General features: G+C 44.1%; 2 protein-coding genes across 5 annotated transcripts in view; one reads left to right on the forward strand and one right to left on the reverse strand.

Moving 5' to 3' along the window:
* LOC138580907 (microfibril-associated glycoprotein 4-like) overlaps nt 1–26,199 on the reverse strand; it is a 427,453-nt gene that overhangs the window by 349,117 nt on the left and 52,137 nt on the right. The window lies entirely within an intron of this gene.
* The window catches only part of LOC138580906 (uncharacterized), a 191,720-nt gene that overhangs the window by 87,097 nt on the left and 78,424 nt on the right, over nt 1–26,199 (forward strand). The gene's annotated exons all lie outside the window — the stretch shown is intronic.

A 26,199-nucleotide genomic window follows, 5' to 3' on the forward strand; every position in this document is an offset into this window, starting at 1 on the left:
CGGGTATACAACCCTATGCCGCCCTGCTGTGGGCACAGAGAAGGGTTGTCCAGCTGGTGGCCTGGCTATTGGGGCATGTGCTCACTTTAAATTGAGGGGGTATGCAGCTGCCCCAGCATCCCACAGCTACAAGCAGCTATATTAGAACTAAATTAAATTCCCAGAAATCTTATTTTAATCTTAAATCTATATGACCCTCCTGGTGGAATGCACACTACTATTATTAAGAAATCCATTGAGGACATTTTATCCAAATGGCTAGAACATTTCCAGTGTGACAATATCGTAGTTGACAATGATGTAAATGCCATTGTCATCCTTTTTCCTTATTATCAAATGAAGGGGACTTAACTTCCAGTAACATCTTATGCCCGCGTCAAATTGGGAAGAGGGAGGACTTTGAATGGGTCTGATTTATGGATAAGCACAATTTTAGCTATTTGAACTTAACAACCCAGACAAGTGAATCTCTACGTCCTACCTGGTCAAACTGAAAATTGCTCTTCACCCTTGGACAAATACTTGGACCCTTGGACAAATACTTCTATCAAAAAAGGGAGAGAAGAACACAAAACTGTCAACCTCGAGATCACACAACAGAGGAATAGGATAATATGGTCTGACCAATATATATCGAAAGCTCAGTAAGTTACTGGAATCATCTTGCAAGAGCCATATTCAACTGCTGATACAAAGTAATAGCTGTATGAGGAAATTAATCTTGAGATGTGTATCAATGTGACCGATGGGAAGAGTGTTGTGTAATAAGGACATCTCCCGTGTCGCTATATTCGACGACTTGATGCATAGTGGAAAAAGGGACTATCATGGAGCGGTGGTCTCTCGTATCAAGAGATCTCTTGACTCAAACTTGACTGACTGCAAAAGGCATTTGGCATCCCTTTCCAAAGGTTACAAAAAATGGTTAAAAAACCATAAACATTCTACCCAGAATACTCAATGGAAATGTTTGTTTCAGCTGCTCAGAATCAATGACAGTAAAATGTTCTGGCAAATCCACCACACATTTCTTGCAGGTGGCATAGCACAGGAACGTAATCCAGTTGATGAAAGCAGCTGGATAACATGTATTGACATACTTTGTTTTCACAACAGCCTACTACTGGTCGAACCTGTAACATATAATACATCTTCACCAGTGGATGAAGGTTTTGATATGGAAGACTTTGATTGTGATAAAAAAGCTAAAATATTCATATGCTCCTTGTCCCGATTTAATGGCCAATGTCCTTATTAATGCCCTACCATACTTTTGGGCCCCAGTATTGAAATGCATTTTTAAATGCATTATTGCAGACGGATTGATCCTCCCTGGTTGGAGGGAATCCCTCTTGGTTCCGTTTTTAAAAAGGCGGATCGGATGGAACCCTCCAAGTACCGGTTGCTGGCAATGCTGGTCTCCAGCTCAAAGATCTTCTCGTCTCTAAAAAATGGAATAAGTGGCCAGATGAGAAGGCTCTGCTGAAAAAATATCAGACAGGCTTCCGACAGGGGCATAGTACATCTCATTACATATGTACATTAGAACATGTCATGGCCGAGACAGTGGGTACATATGGGAAAAGACTCTACCTATGCTTTATAGATTATTCTAAAGCGTTCGACAGTGTCTCACGCCCAAACTGTGGAGCAAATTGGAACAATGGGATACAGACCCTTGTCTTCTCTTTAAACAACTTTACTCGGACGCTAGTATAAGGATACACATTAATCAGCGTGGCTCCTTAAGCAAGGGCGTTCCAACCAACCAAGGGCTCAATAAGGGGTGTGTATTGGCACCCCCGTTGTTTAATCTTTACATAGCCAAAATGGGCGAAAGAATTAAAACTTGCCAAAATGTTCCACCTAAACTCGGCAAGGAGCCCTTTCCTTGGATGAGCTATGCCGATGGCACAGTCCTAGTAGACCATGCGCTCATCGGTTTACAACATTCCATGGATAGTTTGCCAGAATATGCTCAGCAGAATGGAATGGAAATGAACCCAATAAAGTCTAAAATCATGGTAACGGAAGCAGAAGGACATTCCAATTCAAATGGTCCTTGGCAGATCATATATTGGTAGTGGTTGACGATTATCTATACCTGGTTTATCCAAATATGCAAAATCCCACACTTCCCTTCTATCTTTACCTTATTTGTTCAAAAATAATGAAAGAAATGGTTACTTATAAAAAGGTTTATCTTAAAGAAGGAAGGTCATAATGTGGAAGGCCTTTGTAGAATCTATAATAATAGCATTGTACCTGGTGTATTATACAGCGTTGAAGCTCTGTGTTCCTCCCATTCTTGTTGGTTTGAAAATCTTGAAGGGAAGATCTTGCGCTCAATGTTGACTGCACCTAATACAGTACCTGTGGAGGCTCATGAGGAGTGAACTTGGTGTAACATCTATTAGGGCTCACTGGTTAATTTAGCAGAGTAAATTCTTCGTAAGTCTACACACGAGATTCTCAGATACTTCAACTCTACTGGGGTCATTAGCTAGCCACGTGCAGGAAGTTGCACCTATTCGTTTCCTGGCTGATTTACAGAAGTCTGTGTTAACTAATTTCGAAAACATCGGTCTCACTCTTGACCAAGCACTGACACTCCCGAATTTCCATGTAATCCTGAAATATAAGACTAAGACCTGGGATCGATCGGAAAATATGGCTAAATATTTAATAAAATTAATTCTTACAATCAATGGTAAGGCATGGGAAATGGCTCTGTCAGGCACTCTCCAAGATCAAAACTAGTGATTAAGACACTGTGGCCTATGAATCAGGATTCCACTGCAAGGAAATCAATCATTGCTCTAAACTATATAATAAGCTTAACCAAGTAGTACACCACGACAGATAGTTCCTGGAGGTATCCTGATGCTATGCTTCCAAGCATGGCAGAGCAGGCAGAAGCTGCACCGTCTGTATAAGAAGAAGGCAACAGCTATTATAATTCACTTACGATGGCAGAGCAAATTGGCGTGAGGGCCTAAACATTGGCACTTTGCAATTTTTTTAAATTCTAATTTTGTTTGCCTGCTTCAATAATTTAGGGGCTGAAATAGCATTTTTTTTCAACCTACTTTTTCTTTTCCATGGTGAAACCATTAAGAGACACCTTAATGTATTTTTGTCAGGTAGCCTTTCAACTATCCTGCACTGGTGACGCACTGAGTTTACCTTGATATGAGTTTGGGGATAGTGCACTTAGAACTTTGGAAAAGAGGAAACACATGTGGATTTAAAATGCTTTACCTATATCTTTTTTAATACATGGCTCTAGATTTCATTTACGTAACTGCCCTTGGAAGCTAGGGGTGTTTGGCAGCTTCTTTTGCATTTTTCGTACAGGGGTTGATATAATCTCACCTGTTTATTGTCTCAACAATCCTCACAGGACTACTGCGGATGTAATTTTATTTTTTACAGTGCCACATTTTAGATGGCTACACACATCGTTTATTGGTAAATTTGTAAAGGTGTATAGAAGAAGAGTACGATGCTAGGACTATATTTAACTACGTTATTGCTAATATCAGGAACTGCTTGTTTGAGCATACAATTGTTAATGCTCGAATATCATATCCACAAGGTCATAAACAAACATGCATGTTACACAAAAAGAGCATTACAAGTGTAAATGCTTGTGTTGGTGATACAACTGTGTAGGGAAGATTTTGCTAACAGCTAATGTTAATCATTCCCATAAGGGTAAGCGAAATTGGTTCCGAAATGCAGAAGAGGTAGACCCAAAACAATATTGCTGCCCAATAGTAAACCTGTTAGTGCAAGAGAAACATCTACCCCTGAGCACATACGTGCAGAGATCATACTCTCTCCAGAGTCTTGCTTCGGGTACAGCACTATTCTCTGCCCCAAGATCTTCCACGGGTGTGCATTTTGACCACATTTGGGGTAACGGTTAGTCCCTGTTAATCAAGGCATGATGAATTCTATGTGGCATCTGCCTCACCAAAACATCAACTATGAAACATTACACATTAGAGAACGCCTTGGTCAGGTTGGTGACTCTGGAAGATCCAACCCTGGAGCAATTGGCAGACACTATAAAGCCATGCATAATGACATAGGAGATATTACAGAAATGTGAATAATGATCATGCCGTACCAAATGGTACAGATTAGGAGACAGGAATGGCAGTCTCCTGGCATGGCTATGAAACCCACCAATAACAAACGTTGAAATACTACCCTCACTATAATATCTGCGGCAAGGAAGAAGTTGTCAACCACCTTACCCATTCGGGGTCAAAGCAGCCACTCTGAAATTGCATGACACAATGGCACCAAACTTACAAAGCCTCTGCAGTCATCAGTCGGATAAAATAAGAACTGGAATACCTCATCATCTTGCAAGTTTAGTTTAGTTTAGTTTAGTTTCTTTATTTATACCGCGCGCCGAACCCTGGGGTAACTGGGCGCCGGAGACTTAGATGCATTTACAACATGGCAAGACTTAGATGCAGTTACAACATGTCAGGAATATACAATATACAATAATACAAGACTGTGAAATAACAGCAATAAGTGTGGGAGACCAGGTTATGGAAGACCAGGTTACAGGCTGGTCGACAGGGACATGCGGAGAGGAAGTACATTAGGCAGAGTTTCTGTTGGAAAGCCAAGTTTTAGTTTTGGCTCCAAAAGTCCAAAAGGAGGGTTCTGTTTTGAGGGTTACCGGCATAGCGTTCCATAGTTTGGCAGCTAGGACCAGGAAGCTGGCGCCGCTGGCTTTTTTTAGGGCAAATTTGGGAACGGAGAGGCAGTGCGAGTATGGCGTTCTGGTTGGTCTAGTTGAGGTGTAGTTGTGGAACTTGTCTGCCAGGTATTTGGGTGCAGCATTGGAGCGGCATTTATGGACAATGACGAGGGATCTGAGGGTGATTGTCTCGTACCGGAAGCCAGTGAGCATCTTGCCTGATGCTGGAGATGTGGGCGTGTCGTGGGATACTGAGGGCGGCTCTGAGGGCATTATTTTGAAGCACCTGTAGTTTGTTCAGGTTGCGTTCTGACGTGCCGAGAAAGAGTGTATTGCAGTAGTCAATTTTTGAGAGCACTAGTGCTCTGGCTAGCGTAATGCAGCAGGAGGCAGAAAGGAAGGGTTTGCAGGCGTTGATAAGCTTATTTGTGTAAGCTGTGGATGAGGCTGTGGCATTTACCTGTCTTTTGAGCGAGAGAGTGGAGTCTAGATAAACCCCAAGGGTTTTAATTTCTTTGTCAACTGTGATTTGGTTACCGTCTATGTTGATGGACGCGTAACGGGGGTCTAGTTTGTTTAGCTGTGGTTGGGAGCCGACAAGAAGGAGCTCCGTTTTCTCATCGTTGAGGCATAGCCCGTGCTCTGCCATCCAGGCTTGGATCTCCAAGTATAGATTGTTGATTCTGGTGGAGTCCTTGTCATAGCACCCTGATAGGGTGATGAGAACCTGGGTGTCGTCAGCATAGTTTGTGTATGTGACACCCAGGTTGTCAAGGCGGTCAAACAATAGCTTCGTGAAGATATTGTATAGGGTCGGCGAGACACACGAGCCTTGAGGGACGCTGTATGTGATGGGGACAGGGAGTGCTGAGGCCCCCGGGGAGAAAACCCGGGTGGTTCGGTTGGTTAGGAAGGACTGGATCCAGGCAGTCACCTGATTAGAGAAGGCCGCCGACGTCATCAGATGTTCCGTGAGGATCTGATGGTCGACGAGGTCGAAGGCTGCTGATAGATCTAGTAACAAGAGAATGGCTAGATTACCCTATTTAAACTGCCCGTATAATTACCCCCATGCACTGTAGGAATGACCAAGTGTTATAATGCAAGAAGCAATGCAAAAGAAAGGGGCAACAACAAAGGGCATAAGACCATGAGCTAATTGATTGATGCATTAAATCTTCACATCTCTCTGCAATGCCTAGCTACTGCAGGCTCACGTCGGAAAATTAGCCCCTTTTTTAAAACTCCTCAAGTGGGAACTTCGGAAGTCTTGCGCGATTCGGACCCACATCTTTATGTTGATGTAGCACCTCTGCAAGAGATGCCTGTTGATAACAACTCTATTGAATCTTTGTATAATCTTCAAAGATTTGTTAATGATTGGGCATCTACTCCTCTATGCCCAATACATCTAATTTGTAAGCAGTGATTTGCCCAACAAACCTTTCGGATTTGCCAAACTTAAACATCTCCCTGACTGCTTTGCATGACAGTATCAGCAGTTGTACATCGATACCGCTGCAGCAGAGAGTGAACGCTCATACAAGCTTATCCCAACTATTTGTTTTTGTTTGTTATGTGCTTATTATCCCAGCTATTGAAACATTTAGTTACTAGATTTTGCACTCTATGCAAAGATATATAGGGTAATAATTGCTTGATAGACTTTGTTGAATCTGCGCTATCAGAAAGAAACAAAAGTCATTACGAGGTAGACAAATCAGCAGTGCAAATTGAAAACACTGTAAACCGAGACTTTGCATCAAATGCTCCTGTGGCGGGAGATATGTGTGTTAAGTGTATCATGATAAATGACACGGTTTTCTCCCTTGTGGTAAATGAACATATTTCAAGCCCACCGCTATTGGAGGTTATTTCTACACTGACATCCAATTTTGGAATCCATCAATGTGGACTAAAAAAGGAGGTCTCGCAAAAAATAAATAAAAAAACAGGATAAAACAAGAAAAAGAGGAAAGACCCAGCCATTATGTGCCACCATACCAATATTTCCCAATTGAAACTACGGAAAATAACTATTATCTAGAACCAGCACTTAAAACGCAAAATAAAAAGAAGATACTTAACAAAAGACAATTATCTGCAACAATTGAACACTGAGCACTAAACAATGGAGAATCCAGAGGCAACACATCTACTGCAATAGCACCTGATGCTAATGAAGACGTTAATGTCTTGTCTCCATGTTTGATTCTGCATACATAGTACCGTCTGAGATCTTAAAAGAGGATATTATGTCAAAATGTTTATTCATGATAACAAAGTAAACAAAGTGCCAATCTTTTATTCTCAAATTGCACCATACACATATATGAACTTTTTGGTTCAGACATGAAAGCTCCCTTGAATAAGGCAGCGATTTTAACTCTCCTGGCGATGCTGCCACAACTGAGAGTCATTACATCAAGGGACTTTGACTACATTGAGCTACTAGGCAAAGACACAAATGTTCACTGTTACACACAACAAACTGCGGACTTGATAATGGAGCACACAGCTAATTTCTTACAAATGGGATATTCAGTTGAAAGAGTCTATGGCAATGTTATACATAAAACCCGTTCTATTAATTCCCCCAATGATAAAGTTAGGATAACCTGTAATTGTGGAGGCTGACGTAATGGTGGAGGTTATGGGTGAGGCTGGAAACAAGATAAACCACAACTCATGTGACTGGCTTCCATGAGCATTAGGTGGTCATACAAGCGGTATTCCTAGTGTGGCTGAAAAAAAAGGGGAAATTAAAATTGTATGTACTCCCATTGCCTGTCACTGCAGTATTATGATGGTGAATAGGCCATGCAACCTGTCACGTTTAAACATTGCTTCTTGCTTATCCATAGTGAAGTCTGTAGGATGTACTGCACATGCCTTTGTAATGAAGGCCTCTCACTGAGCGTGTGTTGGAATGCTCGCGTTCCCATTTCTTGCTTTGGACGTGTTTCCTTTTTGACATATGCAAGTGGGGTCTAGTCTCTCGCTTTCCGAAGAAAAGTGGAACTGAGGGGTTGAAGTCACATTGCTAACGCTCTTGCTTCCTTCAAAGCGTATGAGAATCTTTAAGGAGTATGGTTACCTTGAGTGAGTTACGACAGGTTGTCCTCACTGATAACACTGGCTTGCATGAAAGAGCGCAGCTGGTGTTCAGTGGTCGAAGTGTAAGAAAAGAAGTAGTGGAGCTATGTTCCCTACAGGCCTGCCCCGGCCCTCACAAACCCCATCGCCCTGCCCCCCCCCCCACACACAATACAAACCCCCAACCACATTTGCCTGCAGTTTAAGGGAATGTTCAGTGCAGTGCACTGAAAGTGCAAATTACCTCTTCCTACACTGTTATTTTAAAAAGAAACCATTCCGGAACTGTTTCTTTTTAAAATAAAAGTATAGGAGCTGTAAAACTTAATTTAAAAAAAGTATAGGAGCACCGCTCCCGTCCGCTCCCCCTCACTTCAACCACTGCTGGTGTTAAAGGCTGATACAATGAGGCTTTGTTCTTTGCTTGCAGGAAGAATTTACTATGCAACCTTAACCTGTTGGGACCACCCCTTCCATTGAAAAGCATGTACCCTGTTGAGTATAGAGGCACGGTGGTCGGGAGGGAAGGGAAATTCAGATTTTGGGTGTCTCGTGTTGCTGTTGGGTTCGTACTGTTTTCTACTAATGAAGTGCTCACCAATTCATCAGAGTTGTGAGTGTTCATTTTTCCTCAACAAGATTGGTTCCGTTAGACATTGGAGTGCCTAAGGGTTGTTGGGTGCACTTCCCAGGGATCCCCATGGACCCAGGATAGACAATATTGTCAGGGGTGAACTGGCCAGAATGACCGGAGACCCAAGGAGGGCGGGCAGAGCCGGTGCGGAAGAGAGAGCCGATGGAAAATCGTGGATTGGTGAATACAGGTAATTGTGGCGATGTATTGTTATTGTTTGTGTTGTCTGAAATGGGGTTGGAGGGAGGTTGATGTGGGTACTGCCACTAAAACCAGTGAAGTTCTATCACCACTTAATAAGACCTCCCACCATTCAGCCGGTGGAAAAGTGCTTGTGCTTTCTAGAAATTCCTTAAAGAACATTGTTCTTTCCTCCCTTAGCCCTGTGCAAAAAAGCAGAATGTGGTATAACCATTCTACCATCTCGATGTCGCTACAAAAACAGCATTTCCTGTTTCTTACTCCCTCTCGATTTCTCAAACCGGTAATCTCCTTAGTAGGGAGCAGATTTAAGTGAATGCTCATAAGGTGCCCTCTGTAATTATGGTTTGGGTACTTAATTAGGTACTCAGGAACAGAGCCACAGCGTTTACCTCATGCCACAAATGATGGAACAGTTCATACTTGCACGTTTCCTCCAAGGTTGTTATCCATTCTTGCTCCCACAATAGTTTCTTGCTAAATCATCATCTGAAACATTCAGTCTTTCCAGCCATATTGTTTGTACTTGCATTAATCTCTTCAATGTTTTCAGTTGTGTGTTTTTGCGCTGCAACTGCCCCGATAACCCTTACATTCCCCCTAGCCGTCAGAACAGTTTGCAAACAGCTTCGGCTCTGCCTCTGACTCAGCTGCTTTTCTTCCAGCGTCTGGTAAGATGCGTGTGTTTTTAAACTTACTGGCTTCAATTAACACTTTCCAAAGACTTGAACACAGTGCTTGCTTAACGCGGCTGGTCATCCTCATTGTTCCATCCCTCTTCCTCGTCTCAGTACTCAAAAAAGGGCGGGGAGGTAAATAAAGTTGTTGGTCATGAGAACTTGGGAATTCTTTATCTATGTCACAATAAGCCATGCAAACATCTGAAGGGTTATTTTGTTGAAGGGTTATTTTGTTCAGCATTTTCCTGCCTCTCTGGAGTTTGTCTTCTCCCACGTGGTTCTCCCGCAGATAGCCACCCCCAGGGCCAGAGTCAGGTTGCTTCTGCCTTTCCCTGGCCGCGTAAGAGAAGCTTCCCTCCAGAGAATCAGTGACTATGTTACTAGATTTGCCATAGCTGTCTAAAGTGTGTACGGTGGCCCCTTGCTCTGCCCCTGGTTTTGTTTTCCATGAGAACCAATCCCCAGTATAAACATAGACTGTCAACCCACAAGATTCTTACTGGTCGCCCTACAAGAATGAGAACTGCACCCCCTGCCCTCCCCCGCGTTCAAAGTCTATCACTAGAGGATGACACCTTGATGAAATATTGTAGCATGTTAATTAAAACTGTTCCATCTCATCATGCCCAGGTTCGTGAAGCTCTGCCCGAACCGGCTACGGGGCCCTGCCACCCTCTGCGCCAAGGACATTGGGTCCTGGTGAAAGTTCATCAGAGGAAGGCTGCACTCCAGCCAAAGTGGCATGGTCCCTTTCAGATTTTGCTAGCCATCAACCCAGCTGTAAGTGTTTCAGCATCCCAGCCTGGATTCACATGGCTCATTTCTGCAAGGTCACCACCCCAGCGGATGCCATCACCCCACCAGCCACCGATCTTCTGTGGATTGGCTCCAGTTCCCCCACGACCACTGACATCACCGCCAGTGATGCCACCAAGCGTGTGTCAGTGTCAGACATTTCCGTGGTTCCTAGGACAAAGCGATCAGTATCAAACGGCGAGGGTACAGCCCTCAAACAGACAATATGCTAACATACTGAACCGGTACCCGCAGCTTCTGAACCTATTTTTCCACAGTAATGTTGCAGAGGAAGCTGCTGCTAAGGCTCCTTCTGCAGGCGGTTGAGGCCAAGGAAGAGACGACTGAGCCAATTACCATTGTTGGAATACCATCTCCAGCGGCCCCTTCTGCTGGATCTCACAGCACAACTGGTCAGAGGTATGCACTGCATCCCGCAGAAGGATATCCATGAGTCACTAGTTCTGACCAAAGGGACAACTGGCCACGTTACGTTACTCACCTCTGGATTTGTCTCCCCAACAATGATGAGACCCCCTGGGATGGCAGTGCAACTGCAGAGCAGACTCCACTGCTGGTAATTCCCTAGCGTCTGCAGGTTATGGACATTGCTGCTATCATGTATTGGCCATGCTTTTCCGTTACCATGACTCTGATATTTGTGTGGCTCTGATACTATCAGTGTCTGTAGGTTGGAGTTGTAGGTGGAACAGTTCACCATAAACCTTGAGCCAGATATTTCACTGTCTGACACTTGATAAGCATGGAGGAAACCCGGAAAATTTGTACTAGTTGTATTGGTGAGCATAAAGACTTTGGACTTGAGGTTTGGTTCAGAGAACAGTTTCAGCCTGTGTGTTGTACCATATCTACCTCAATACTATACTTCTGTTACCATAGAACCATAGAAGTTGTTAGAATGTTGCTATATATTCTTTTTACGGTTACTGAGGATTTTCGAATAACATGCCATGCCATGGACGGGCCTTCATTCCAGACTTGGGTACAAACTGAAAACACATAGCTGCACCTCTCCTGGTTTTATGGGACTCCTGTGTTATACTAATCAAGGGTCCATGTTCATGGAAACCAGCAGATGCCAGTATTACCTGCCCACTAACACTAGTGTGCTAATTAGCAATGTTACATTTGTTTTTGGCTGGAATTTCTCATTGTCCCAGGCTGGATATGGTACTTATCCTGGAATGTGTTTCATCTGTGGAGCTAAGACATACCCGTGGTTGCTCATTAATTGGAGAGGGAGTTGTTACATTGGATATTTTCTGCCTTTGGTGCACCACACCTCTACATTCTTAGCACAGGCTTGTCCTAAGGAAAGCTTTTTGTGGGAAGACTTTGTTGCAGGCCAGGTTTACCCAATACCAGCTCTAGGGATTGAAATAAATAGACATCAGTTAACTCAGCTGTCACTGTTGTTGGACGATAATGCCAATGCAACAACTGCCTCCTAGTCTGTGGTGCCCTTTGAACAGGCAGCCCTCCGAACTATGGTCCTTCAGAGCCGGATCACGTTAGAAACGGTTCTGGCCTCCCAGGGAGGAGTCTGTGATGTTGTAAAGTGTGAGCGTTGTACTTTTTTACACCAGATTATGCCATCAATATCTCTGACATCATTACTCATATTCGGCACACTGTAAGTCTCCTGCATACTAGGCTGGAGGCGTCCTGGTCCTTTGGGATGTGGGTCGATGGGCAACTGGGATCCCAGATTCTGGTCATAGTCATTGTTATAATCCTGGGCCTGTCCTGTCTGTCAATGGTGGGCAAAAGCCTTTACCATTGGTTGTGTAACACCTGTTCTGAAGTGTCACCGCCTTTACAAGTGTGTTATGTTAACTTAGATATACAGTGTTAGGATGTGCTGGAATGTGATGTTTGACCTTCTAGAGATGATTGTAATGAGACTGGCATGAAGGTCTCGTAGGAGGGTACTCTTGGGACAAATTGGGAAATGAAAATCGTATGTACTTCCCTTGCATGCCACTGCAGTATTATGGAGAATAGACCCTGTAACCTGCCATGTTTAAACATTGCTTCTTGCCTATGCAAGGCAAAGACTTTAGGATGTACTGCACATATCTTTGTAATGAAGGCCTTTCACCTAGTGTGTTAGAATGCTCACTTTCCCATCTCTCAGTTCAGATGTGTTTTCTTTTCGACATATGCAAGGGGGGGGGGTCTAGGCTCTCTCTTTCTTAAGAGAAGCAGCACAGAGGGGTGTAAGTCATTATATTGCTAATGCTCTTGCTTGCTTCAAAGCATATGGGAATCTTTAAGGAGTATGGTTACCGGGACTAACTGAGTTACGACAGGTTGGCCTCACCGATAACACTGGCTTACATGAAAGAGCGCAGCTGGTGTCCAAGGCTTTGTTCTTTGCTAGCAGGATGATTTTAGTATGCAACATTGACCTGATGGGACCACCCATTCCATTGGAAAGCATATGTCCTGTTGGGTGTTAAGGCACAGGGGTTGGTCGCAAGGGGGATTCAGATTGTGGGTGTCTCATGTTGCTGTTGGGCTCATGCTGTCACAGAGTTCTTCTAATAAAGTGTTCACCAATACATAAGTGTTGTGAGTGAGCATTTATTCTTCACACTAGTCCTCTCACTACTGATTTCTCCATTTTGTTATGGAATACCTGAGGTCACAGTCACTACATGAGGGGATATAATGTTTTTCACATTTTGGAACAATATGATTTAGTGCTGTTACAGGAAACCTGGATTACTACTGGTATTTCATTAGATGGGTTTCATGTACTCTATCGGGAGGCAATAAAGGGGCCATCGGAAGACCTCGCAGCAGGCTTTTGATGGGGGCAAAAAACATAGTCTGGATGAATTATGTTTAAGCCGAAGGAATGAGCATGCTGTCTGTGGGAAACATCCTTCAATCAGGTCTTACGGAAGTAATTATAAACCTCTATCATCACCCAAGTGGGGAGCATATAACTGATAATATGATTTATGTCACTGATCCCATTAACAATTGGACATGGGTAAATGATAGGGGCCCCCTTCTACTGGATAAAGGTTTTCTTTTTTAATGTATTATCAAATTCATTTTGAAACCAAGCATAAAAACAGGTATCAACTTTAACCCTCTCGCTCCTTCCAACCCCCCTCTCCAAACCACTGCCTGCCAGTACGTAGTTATCTTAGGACAGCCCCAAACCATGTGCCAGAAATCAGTGGAGTCTCCTTTCTGGGTGGAGGTTAAAATGCATATTGCTATGAAAATATGCCCTCAGAAGAACTCGCTAAGTTAAAAGCTTATAATTGTATACCACAACGGCACCGGTTGTTATGGTCTGAGCTAGTAGCTGCTTTAACTTTGTCCAAAGTTTACCCAATTTATTACCCAATTTGATTAACAAAACACCCACCTGTAGATCTGGAAAAAAGACAACTGTGATTGACTATATTTACTTTTATTAAACATTAGCTAAAAGTATTGATTTGTTTAACATCGCATTTATCAAGCTTGGTGATCATGCTAAAATATCTATTGCTCTAAAGCTTTATAAAGCAAGATGCAAGCTATATGGCACATATCTCAGCAACTAAAATGGGAGCCACATTATTTGGAGTAGTATAAATGTTAGACAATTGAATAGGACCATAAACTGAAACTATGAAAATGTTACCATAATGCAGTATGCAAATCCCCAGATATATTTATTGACACATTAAAAGATGCAGTGAAGCGGTACGAGAGTTTGATCATATCGAGAACTGTCAAGCATAATACAAATTGCAGTTTTATATGACGCAGCGATCATTAATCAAAAAAGAATAAAGAGAAAGGCCACCAGAAACTTAAATGCAGATGACAAAATATCTCCTTTCCACCGATTTAGGCAAATTCAGATATTAAAGACCTATTGAAACTGGATACGCAGATAAAGGAGTTAGGTGAACACTGTGCACTGGAATTTAATTCATAACATTGTAAAATCGAATGCCACAAAGAAATTCTGTGCTCTATCTAATAGATATACGGTTAATTGTAATGAACATTACATCAATCCCACACCTGAATCAAGGTGGACCCAGTACATATATAAAATATTTTTTGAGACTGCGCCTATTGAGGTCAACCCATGTTACTGTTATCAATATATTGAAGACAACATTACAAACGTCATTAAGTCCTCTAAATCCCCTAGGGCGCCTGGCCCAGTTGGACTGGCAAACACTACTTCAAGTTCTATTCAAAAACTTTGTATCTGGCACGAAGATACCCTGCTCTTGGAAAAAGGCACTCTTAGTCCCCATACATAAAAAAGGCTTTTGTGCTGACACAGCAATTTATCGCTTTTTGGCTATGCTCGACATCCCAGGAAAAATATTTGCAAACATTCTACTAAAAGATGTTAGAATTAGGTCGGAACAGAAACAATTATTGTGTAAGTATCAGCTGGGCTTCATACCTGCAAACGGAAAACCACATAATATTTGTATCCTCCAGCAATTAATAGAGACCACGCCAGTAAGTCTAGGCCAATCATTATATCTGGCGTTTGTGGACTTTACAGCAGCATCACCTGTCTGCTGCCATGAATCACACTCATCTCTGGAAGAAATTACATCTTTTGGGGTATGGACTGCTTAGTCTAATAATGCAGATATATGAAGGGATACCAGAACAAGTTCAACTGGACAATAAGGGCACCCCCTCAAAGCCTGGTCTAACCAACAAGGGACTTAAGCAGGGCTGTGTCCCGTCCCCTTATCTTTTCAATTTATTTTACAGCAGACTTACAGGATGCATTAAATAGTGCCCGTAATTTCCTACCTAAATTAGGTCAAGACTGCATTGCATGGCTAGGCTATGCAGACAATATCATCTTACTACATCAAACAACTGTAGGCCTGCAATGTTCCTTCAATGCTCCTGGAGGTTATGCTACTGAAAATTATATTTTGATTAAATGTGCAGAAGTATGGTGGAAGGTCAGAATTCCAAACATTGTCTTTTGAAGGTGAAGCAGATGAAGGCTGGAAAGTACAAGAAAGGCATGGGGTTGCTATAACGTATCCATTTATTTGAGAAATATTCCCGATTATGATACCTGATATTGCCATGACTCCGACACAATAGATGTCTGCGGTCGCAATGTGACAAACTCCTATACTCTGCCTGTGCCATGGTGGTGGTGGCCAGAGAATCCTCTGCATGCTTCCCGCACCCAGCATCCTGCAACCTGTGGCGGCACCTACCCTTAATGTCCCCCCCTCCACTTTTTTTGGTGCCCCCACATCCACTTTTGAAGTAAGGCAGCTGACTGCCACAACTATTATACCTGGTTATACTCTCAGATGCTACTGGTGGATACTGCACAGATGCGCTATGAGGGTGGGGGGTCTTTTGAGAAATGTATCTTCCCAGTTCTGCAATCTTTGATTTCCGAGCAGGATATCAGAATTGTGATCCATTTGTTGGGAAACCGTGTCACCCAGTATTGATAAATTAACGGTGGAATTTTATACAGAATATATCGACTTGCTGCCTCTCCAGGTGAGGGGTCTGTCAGAGGGCACAGGCTATCGGACTATTGCCTGAGGGAAGTGGTTGGGACTTTGAAACCAGGGTAGGATCATTTGAGTGTTCCCACTATGCACAATGTCCTTATACAAGGTTGACCCCAAAATATTTAGTAAAATATTAGTGCAGAGATTTCTTTTATATCCGGATTGATTCATCATGATCAGGCAGGGCTCGCCCCCAATGCAGTACCAGTGGGAGTGCCTGCAGAGTGACTGCAGTTCTTGGTGAGAGGCTGCATGCAGTGTTCTTGGCATATTGGCACTTTTGGGAATCTTAGTGGTTGCCGGTCTGACACTTTCTGTTACTGTTATTGACACTGCTAGCACTCATACTGTTTGTTGTCACTGCCACAAGTAGCATAAGCAAAGGACTAACCTGTGGCAATCTCTGTGACAACTAGGAGACAGGAGAATCCTCCTGGAGACTCCTTGCCTCCGCCCCACTGTATAGAAAAACAGAGTGCAGGGGGAAGGAGTTCCCAGGGAAATCCTCCGGGGTAAAAAAAAACCTGTGAGCAGGTTGAGCGTGATGTGCAGATAGCTGTCAAATTCCTGAGTGCTCCCGATGGATGAATCCAGTGGACTTCACAGCAGTCAATTCAAGGTGCAGAGAGGACGACACGCACTGAATGGGCACAGAAGAAATTACAGAATCAGAGAGGTAACACTGCGCGGGAACCCCGTCTTGGATTTACATGTAAAGAACCTACCACATCGCCCAAACATTCCATCAGGATGATGCTCATGTGTCTAATGATGTCACTTTGTTTACCTTCGCCCACTGTTCCGAGGATCAAATTCTCAAGTTTATCCTTGCCATGAAATATGCATCCTGCCTCGGCGATAGTTGTCCAGCTGACATCTTTAAGGGCTTGCTTGATTTGTTTGTTCCTTGGATGGCAAAGCTAATCAATCTCTCCTTCGATGAAGGACTGGTTCCATCACCCCTTAAGGAGGTGTGGATCACACCCCTGCTAGAGAAGAGTAATGCTGACCCTCGCGTGGCGGCCTGTTACAAATGTCCCTTTTATTTTTATAATCGTGGACAAAGTAGCCTACACCCACTACAGGGACACATTGAACAGCAAAACATCCCAGCATGGGAAGGAAACTGCTATGCTGGACCTAAAATCCACCTTGGCCAGCATAGTGGATAGGGGTCATCCCGCCCTGCTGATGCCCTTAGATCTCTCTGCAGCCTTCAACCTGGAGGATCACTCCCTCTTAGTTGTAAGGCTTAAGGACCTGACACATTGCTCTGAGTTAGCAACGCAATGGATCTCTTTGTTTCTTGGACCACTGGCCGCCCGTGTGGCAGTGGGCAAGGCAAGCTCATCTCCAGTTCTCCAAACATGCCGTGTTCCCCAGGGCTCTGTTTAATATCTACATCAGGCCCTTATTCGACTTATTGGATGACCTGGGTGTACAGTGTACTAATTATGCCGATGAACCCCAGGTCGTCCTTGAGCTGAGTGGGAACTACACGCTTGATTCAGCAGCCATAAATAAAATCTACACCGCAGTTCAGGCATGGATGGCTTACAACTCACTTGCCCTGAACAGCGAAAAGATTGAGCTCCTGACTGAAACCTCCGGTCCTCACCTTAAGAAGCAGAATCCCGCCTTTGACAACTTTTGTATTGCTGGCAACAGCATCAATGTCTCCAAGAAGGTCAAAACTTGTGTAATCCTTGATGTGGAACCGACTATGAAGCCACATGTCTCCAACATTCGATCCTCATGTGGCCTCATTTCAAAGCTACTTAATCACATCCATCCATTCATCTCAGTCAAGGACTGCTCTCTCCTAGCCACAGCTTTAATCAACTCCAGACTGGACTATTGTAACAAGCTTGCTGGCTGGCACATCACGTTCCAACATGCACTCACTCCAGGTTGCACAAAACAGCACAGTTCGCACCATCCATAGCATGTCTAAACGAACCCATCGATCTGCTGTCTGCAGGAATCTGCATTGGTTACCAGTAAAGCACTGGATTACGCACAAGATCCTAACACTGTCTTTTAAATGCCAGTCTAATGCTTGCCCCAAATATCTGAAGGATCGCCTAAAGGTTCATACATCAGAGAGACAGCTCTGTACCCTGGTCTACCTAGCTTGGTTCGGGTGCACATCATTTGATATCCAGGCGCCTCTGCTTTGGAACGCCCTACCCGGGCCGATACAGTCGGCTGATAAACTTGGCCACCTAAAAAAAAAACTACTCAAACACCACCTCTTCAACCTCAACCAAGGTTGAACTTGGGGCTCTCCTGGTTCTCCTCCTGGCTGATGATCTTTATGTTTGTCTTCGTCTTGTTTGTTTCATGTGCGCCCTGAGGCCCATGGGCATGTGGCACACTACAAGAATTAAAATAAATAAACAAGGACTGCACAGAACTGTGGGTAGAAGCTGGGAGCTATGTCTGTGGAGTTGGCGGATAGTGCATGGAGGTATAGTCAGAGTTTTGGTAACCACTGATAACAAGGAGAGAACAGAAGTTAGCGGGAGCATAGGAAGATAGAAAGGAAGAATCAAGAAGTAACACAAACTCACAGAGCGTCGGTTGCTGGAGTAGCGATGCAATGTTACCCAGGCAACAGGTCCTGTTAAGCCATTATGGCTCGGAAACAGGATCTGAGCCGGAAAGATGACGTGCACAGCGTGAAACGACTGCACCGATACACGCAGCAGCCGCTGCCATCTTGGCGGGAGGAGTGATCTCAGAACCCTTCGACTCCAACACTGCCAAAAGGAACACAGCTGAACACGAAACATGACGCTATGCCCCCTGGCAAACAAACCTCGCCCTGGACTCCTGGAGTGCAAGCGATGGAACAGATGAACCAGATGAGCATGAACAGAGGAAGCCGCCTCACAAGTCCTGTCAGCATAGGAATATCCCTTCCAGTCCACCTGAAACTGTAACCTGCCACGAAATACCTGAAATCGCAGATTCCAGCCACCTCGTATTCGGGACTGGAGGAAATCATCACTGGAGGAGGCTGTTGCATTGCACCCCGCTGAAAGCGGTCCACCATGTGCGGTTTGAGCTGAGACATATGGAATACTGGGTGGATGTGGGACCAAGAAGGTGGTAATTGCAATAGAAAAGCCACTGGACCCCTGGATGCTGAAATGCAGAAAGGCCAAAAAACCTTGGGAGATAGCTCCGATGGCAATAGATGTGGAGGTAAGAACTGCAATGCTAGCCATACAATGTCTCTGGCTGCGAAGAGCAGAAGAGCAATGTCGATCAGCGAACCGCTTAACTCATTCCTGGGCAGTGTCCTGCCTGAATGTCATCCATCAACACATCGACGTAGGGAAACGTGTAGGCACACGAAGTAGTCATCGGGAAATAGGATGTGTGGAAGCCATAGGAACACATAAACTGACTGGTAGCAAGAGCGGAATGCTTGGCGTTATTGTAGATCCACTCCCCAATTATCTTGTGCAGCCGAGATGAAACAACAGAGATAACCCTCTAGTGTCTGGTTTAGGCATTCTATCTGCCCATTGGTCTGCAGATGGTATCCAGAGCTTAAGACCCTTCTGATATTCAGAGTGGAACAGACAACGCCAATACCTGGAGATATATTGGGGACCCCTATCCGAAACAATAGTTTCAGGTAAGCCATGGCGGGAGAAGATGGTAGCGATGAAATGCCTGGACATCTGTTCCGTGGAAGGAACTGCCGGTAAGGCTAGAAAATGTACCAGTTTTGTAAAGTAGTCAATAGTTGTCATTACAGAGGTACAGCCGTTGGATATAAGTACATCCACGATGAAATCCATAGAAAATATCTGCCACGGTCTTGTTGGAACAGGCAAATTACCAAGAAGACCCAATGGGCTTTTCCAGGGTATTTTGGTCTGGGGGCATACCACACAAGAGGAGACATGGGGCCTCATTCCGAGGTTGGCGATAAGGGGTTAATGGTGCCGGTAATGGTGCCGGTGCCGTTAACCCCTTACCGCTGCATTACGAGGTCCCTTAGCATTTTACATGGGGCCCTTACTGGGAGCCGCTAAAGGACCATCATGCTAATAACGGGCCCGTTATTAGCATGCTCCCCATTCCCATTGAGCCTATGGGGGCTCGAATGGGGAGGTACCGGGTCCAGGTTCCTTGAATGAGGAATTAGCGGGTCCTCCAAGATTGGAATGGCCCGGTAATTCCGATTTGAGGAACCCAAACCCGGTATGCGGCAAGGGGGTAGCCATGGTGCTAACAGCACCATGGCTACCTCCAACCTCGTAATGACCCCCATAGTCTTGTACGTCAGAGGTGACATCGGGCCACCAGAAATGTCTCCGAACGAGGTCTAGGGTGTTTGTGATTCTGCACTAGCCTGCTACTGCATTATCATGACACATTCTCAAGACCTCTTTTCGCAGTTTAGGGGTTGGTATGAAAACTGCGGAAATAATAGCCGCCTTCATATGTAAGTTTGTGTTCCCTTGCAATCCACGGGCATTCAACGAGATGGGGCTAGTGACTTGTGGAATGCGTCTTGGTGAAAGGTTGTGACTACATTGTTGAACCGTGCACCCGGAAACAACTTCTCTTTCTGAAAACCGGGAACTCCAAACCTGTCTTTATGTGATGTGGCATCTGCCTGAAGATTATGATTTCCTGGTATGATGGCGAACATGACATTATACGGAGAGGAGAAGTGAGCTCATCAGGCTTGTTGGCTGTTAAGAGTTTCTGCAAACTGTAGGTTCTTTAAGTTGTGATGGTCTGTTCTGACATCAGTGGGGTGTTGGGATCTCAGTAGCAGGTGTCTCCACTCCAGGAAAGCCTTTTTGATCACCAGTAGTTCTTTTTCTAGGCCAGTATATTTAATTTCCGTTGGACACAAAAGTCTTAGAGAGGTAGGCAACTGGTTTTTCAGTTCCTGATGCCGAGAGTTGTTTCAGCACAGCAACCAAGACATTGTTGGAGGCGTCTGTCTCAACGATGAACGGTTTCTTTTGATTGGGGGCTTGGAGGATAGGAGCCGAAGATAACAAGTGTATCAGTCGAAGGAAGGCATGCTGAGTGTCCGTTTTCCATTTAGATACAACACTCTTCTTGTGCAGAGCCGTAAGTGGGAGAATGACGTCAAAGAAATTTGCAATTAACTTAAGATAAAAATTGTCAAAGCATTGAAATCTTTGCAATTACTTTACCGTCTGAGAAGGGGTCCGTTGTAGAATGGCTGAGACTTTGCCATGGTCCATTGAAGTACCTTTGGCGGATAGAAGTTAACCCAAATAGGTAACCTCAGACTGGTGGAATGCACATTTCTCAGGTTTACAGAAAAGATGATTTTCCCGTAACCATTGTAATACAATCTGCACATGTTGGTTGTGTTAAGTCTGGTTGCAAGAGAAAATCTGAATGTCATCAAGTTATACAATGACTGTGTGGAGAAGTAAGTCAGAAAAGATGTGATCCATAAATCGCTGGAAGACGGTGGGTGCATTACACAAGCCGAAAGGCATCACCCAGTATTCGTAGTGTCTGAAGGGGGTTTGAAAGGCGGTTTTCCATTCATCCCCTGCCTTTATACGAATTAGGTGGTTGGCTCCCCAGGGATGTAATTTGGTATAAAATGAAGCTCCTTTAACTGCTTCAAGTATGTCGGGAATAAAAGGCATGAGGTACCTGTCATGGATAGTGATCTGGTTGAGGCCTCTAAGATCTATACAGGGCCGCAGCTCATCAGTGTCTTTCTTTGGAACAAAAAACAAGGAGGCTCCTGCAGGGTCTAGGGGAGGCATGGTTTCCCAAGTATGACGCTGACACAAAAGGTACAATTTGTAAAACCTTTTATTAAATTTTCTGGGTTTGGAAAAACTCCTATTCTGCCCTATAACTAAGATGGGAGTAGTCTTGTCCATCAATAATAAGTAAACAGTCCTAGTGAAGTCCCACAAATCAAAATGGCCTATGCTAACAAAATCTAATGCATGCCATATCTTTAATACAAACAGTGTATGAAGGAGATATGTATGCAAAGGAAAATCAGTGTTCAACTATAAAGACTATATGTGGCTGAATCAGCTCTCCTCCCCACGTTAGACTACATAGAGTAAGGTGGTCTCCTTAGGCAGGATGACACGCTCTGGCTTGCGCTTCCAACACAAAATAGGTCAAGACGTGGTTCGAGGCCCGCCTGGCCTTCCACATTAAAGACTTTTGTTTCAGCATTTCAAACAATGTTCAACAAAAGGTTCATGTTGGTCCCCCTTCTGTCGGGCTCAGACAGTCTTCATAACAAAAGTTCCTGTTGGTCCCCCTCTTGTCGGGCTTAGACCTATCACAACAAAGGTTTAACAATACTGGCCGGGGGCTCTTTTCCCCAAACTTAATACACTTTGGGTCTCCCTCAGTTGGGCTCAGACCACTTTTGGATGTCGAAGACTTTCGAATGTGCGTGGCTTTCTTTACAATCAAAAAATAGTCCATAGATGCCCCTCTTTGGCTTTCTTTACAGACCTCTGCAGGACGACTCAAAGTTCAACATTCAGTTTTTTACTCTCCCCTTCTCTCGGGATCAATTTTGATCACTTCGCTTTTACAGTTGATTCACTTTATCGCTACAAACAATGCACCTTTCACAGAGATCTTCGAGTGGGCTACTTCCTTTCGCTGGACCACTCAGTTACTCAGTATTGCTGATTCCCCAGCTGTGTTTACTTCAAAGTTCATTCATAGGTCTGCCTTCATTCGCATCTCATCTACACACGTGCAACATTCACTTGCAATATAATGTTGCCACTTAAATCTTTCTTTGACACACACCGGTCTCTCAGGTTGCTTGCCAACTCACCGGCTGTGTGCATTTCTTTATTCCGTTTTACAGTTCCCAATTCACGAGTCAAGGTTAGTACCACAGGCTTCGCTTCACCTCCCCAACTCTGCCATTCACCTGGGAGGGTTGCTGGTGTCCTTGAAACACAATGCAGCCTTCTGCTTTGGGATCTGGCTTTCTCCACATATCTTCTGCAGCCTTTTGGAGGCAACAACCTCCTGTAGGGAACTCCTGGGGTTCTCGACCCACTGCTCTCATCCCTTGGTCAGTTGCTGTGCTCCAGTAGGTTTGCATTCGCCCTGGACGTTCTGCTCGTACTAGTGTTTCACTTTGCTCAGAAGGTGTCTCTAGGTTAGTCCTTTTATCCGTGTGAGGAGAGCTAATTGGTATCAGGTGAATGCACTTAAAGTCAAGTGTCTGACCTGATTAACGGGACATGTCCAGTGTGATATATAAGAGTTAGTCTTGTTACTCTCAGTCGCCCTCTTCCTCGGCCCAGTGTTTGTGCAGAATGGGGGGGGGAGTTGGGACTTTGGAGAATCCTAAAAAATAGGATGGGTTAGGTGTACAAAAAAGGGGGAATACCACGTCTCACCATCATCTGCCTCACCCACACTTCCTGAAGACTCCTCACCAAGGTGATTCTCCCGTACTGGTCCACCCGCAAGGTTTGAATACAAACGCGTTGGCCGTGTCCTGGACACCTGAGAGAGCGATCCCTTTGGACTAGTAGGTGAGACACGTTTTGGTTTCTCACAAGGTGAAGTCCATTCCATTATGAGTCTGTTCTGGAGATTGCTTCTCACTTTCTGAGAGAAGGTACATCCACCCGAAGAGAATGGTCTGGTCAGGTAAAGGGTTGATCGTGCAATCATCCCTTCACTGAAGGGCAATACCATGAATTGAGGGTTAGGAAAAACATCCCCATATGCCATGTACTCTTCTGGGATGATTAAGATGTTTCTTATAACCGTACAGGGAGGCGTGGAGGCAGTTACGGTTATATACATAAGCTCACCGACTATTCTGAAAGACTGTGTGTAATGCAATATTCTGAACCCAAGAATAGGGATACGGCAGTCTAGTTTATGTAGGGATTGTGATGCTTCAACCATGGTACGCCCAGAATGACAGGGTAGTGAGCTGCCTTGATAATGTCGAACAAGATTTCCTCGGTATAAGAATCTAAGGTCATGCACACAGAGCGGTTTGGTTGCTGATGGGTTTGGAGGTTAACGGGCTTCCGTCTACTCCTTCGACTGGGATGGTGATAGCCTTAAGCACATGGGGAATCCATTTGTTGAGAGCCCACTGGTCGTCTACAATGATTCCAGCTGCACCACAGTCCTTCCTTTTCGTATAGAACGATCTGCCTGAAATATAATTTTTTGCCCCAGAGGTACTGTGTGTCTCCTTCATTCTTCAACAGAGTCATCCAGATGGACTTAGTCAATGTTCAGCTCGAAAGTGCAATAGTTCAATATGTGGATGAGATTTTGGTGTGCAGTGAGACAGAGGAAAGATGCAGAGAAGATTCAATTAAGCTTATGACTATCCTCTCAGAGAAAGGATATGATGTGGACAAACAGAAGGTACAATACTGTCAGGAAGAGGTTTTGTATATAGGACAGTTGATTTCTCATGAGGGGAGGAAAGTGACTTCTGAAAGAGCAGAAGCAATTATGAAGACCTCAGAACCTAAAACAGTGAGAGAAATGCAACCATTTTTAGGCCTATGTAATTATTGCAGGGCCTGGGTTTTCGATTACAGTACATATATTCAACCACTTTTAAAAGGGATTAAAGAAGCACAGGTGGGTAAGAGTAAAATAATATGGACAGATGAAATGGCTGAAGGATTTGAAAAATTAAAAAAGGCAATCAGTACAGCCCCTGTGTTGGGAATTCCAGATGATCATGAAGAATTTTATTTATTTTCCTATTCAAACGGAGAAGTCATGACAGCAGTCCTTACACAGAAAACGACATTAGGACATGGACCCAAACCATTAGCTTATTATAGTAGGATTTTAGATCCAGTTAGAGCATTATCCTTGTGAGCAGTCTTTAGCTGCTGCTGCATTTGCGATTGAAAAAGCTTGAAGTATAACAAGGGGGTGTTCAGTAAAATTATTTGTTGAGCATGCATTATTTGAAATTTTAGAGAAACCCAAAAATACATTGACCACACAAAGAGCCTCAGGATACGAGGTAATAATATTGAATCTTGCGATTAAAATTGTCAGATGTTAAGACTGTGAATCCAGCAATGTTCATAGATGAACCAGTAGCAAAGGATGATTATCTACACATTTTCACAATGTACACTGAAAACTACAATGAAATTCCCCAAGCTAGAGAAAATGCCCTTGGGAGGAGAGGGGGTTGTTTTTCTTGATGGCTCTTCAAAAGTTGACCGAACAACTGGCGAAAAACATACTGGATCAGCTGTAGTAAAGCTGAACCGAGAGGCTGAATTTGAAGTATTGAGAAGCGCGAGATTGCCTTTGTATTTCTCAGCACAGGCTGCAGAATTGCAGAATTAGTGGTGCTTATCACCGCGCTTCAGAGATTCGAAGATGGTGAAGTGACGGTGTACTCTGACTCTGCCTATGTGGCATCAACCGTACACGCAGATCTTTCACGGTGGAAAAGGAGGGGCTTCCTCCATGCAGAGGGCACTCCAGTGCAACATGCAGCCCTATTGGATAAACGTATTGGAGTACTGGCACTCCCATTGACTCCAGCAGTCTTTAGATGTGCAGCACATTCTAAAAGGACAGATTTAATTTCATGCGGAAATTTCTAATTTTGAAATAGAAAGTGTTAAAAAATGGCAGGATGATGCATGTTGGTAAAGGAGGGCTTTAACATGCTGTCTATTGTCCAGTTAATTGAGATAAAAGGGGGAGCACCACAAGAAGAAAAGGATTTATGGAAGAAACAGGGGTGTTCTTTATCCCCCACTGAAGACATTTGGGGACAGGATAGCACTGGAAAGCCTGTTGTGCCGCCAGCATTATTGAGGGTAGCGCTGGAGCAGCTCTACTACCCTGTGCATGTGCCTCAAGAAAATCTAGCTTCTACAATAACAGAAGAGTGGTTTTTGCCAAATCTGTTAGAACATGTGGCACAGTTTATTGTAAATTGCATTGTGTGCCAGAAATGTACTGCAGGGCACACTTTGCGAACAGTGAGAAGAGCAATTCCTAGACCCAATTGCCCATTTTAGCACCTATATATAGAGTATGTAGATATGCTGCAGACATGCAACAGGTACAGATATATGCTGGTCGTGGGATGTCCTTTTTCTAGATGGATTGAGGCATATCCATGCACACACCCTGACGCCACGTGCGCTGCCAATGCATGAAGTGTTCCTAAAATGGGGATTGTGTGAGGTTTTGCGGTCTGATAATGGGCCACATTTTGTAAATGAATTGTTCAAACAAATATTTCTATTAGGCATTAAGGATAGGTTTTCCTCTGCGTGCCATCCACAGGCGAATGGTGTCTGTGAGAAATTAAATGGATTATTGAAGGAAAGGATTGCAAAAATAAAAATAACTTTGAAAAGGGATGGCTACATTGATTACCCCTTGCCTTATACGCTCTAAGAAATCAGCCTGCCTCAGATCACCCTCTAACTCTGCATGTGTTGGTGACTGGACACTGCATGCGAACCC

Source organism: Ambystoma mexicanum, chromosome 3p (genome assembly GCF_040938575.1).
Source record: "Ambystoma mexicanum isolate Mex_15411 chromosome 3p, UKY_AmexF1_1, whole genome shotgun sequence".
NCBI classification, from domain to species: Eukaryota; Metazoa; Chordata; class Amphibia; order Caudata; family Ambystomatidae; genus Ambystoma; species Ambystoma mexicanum.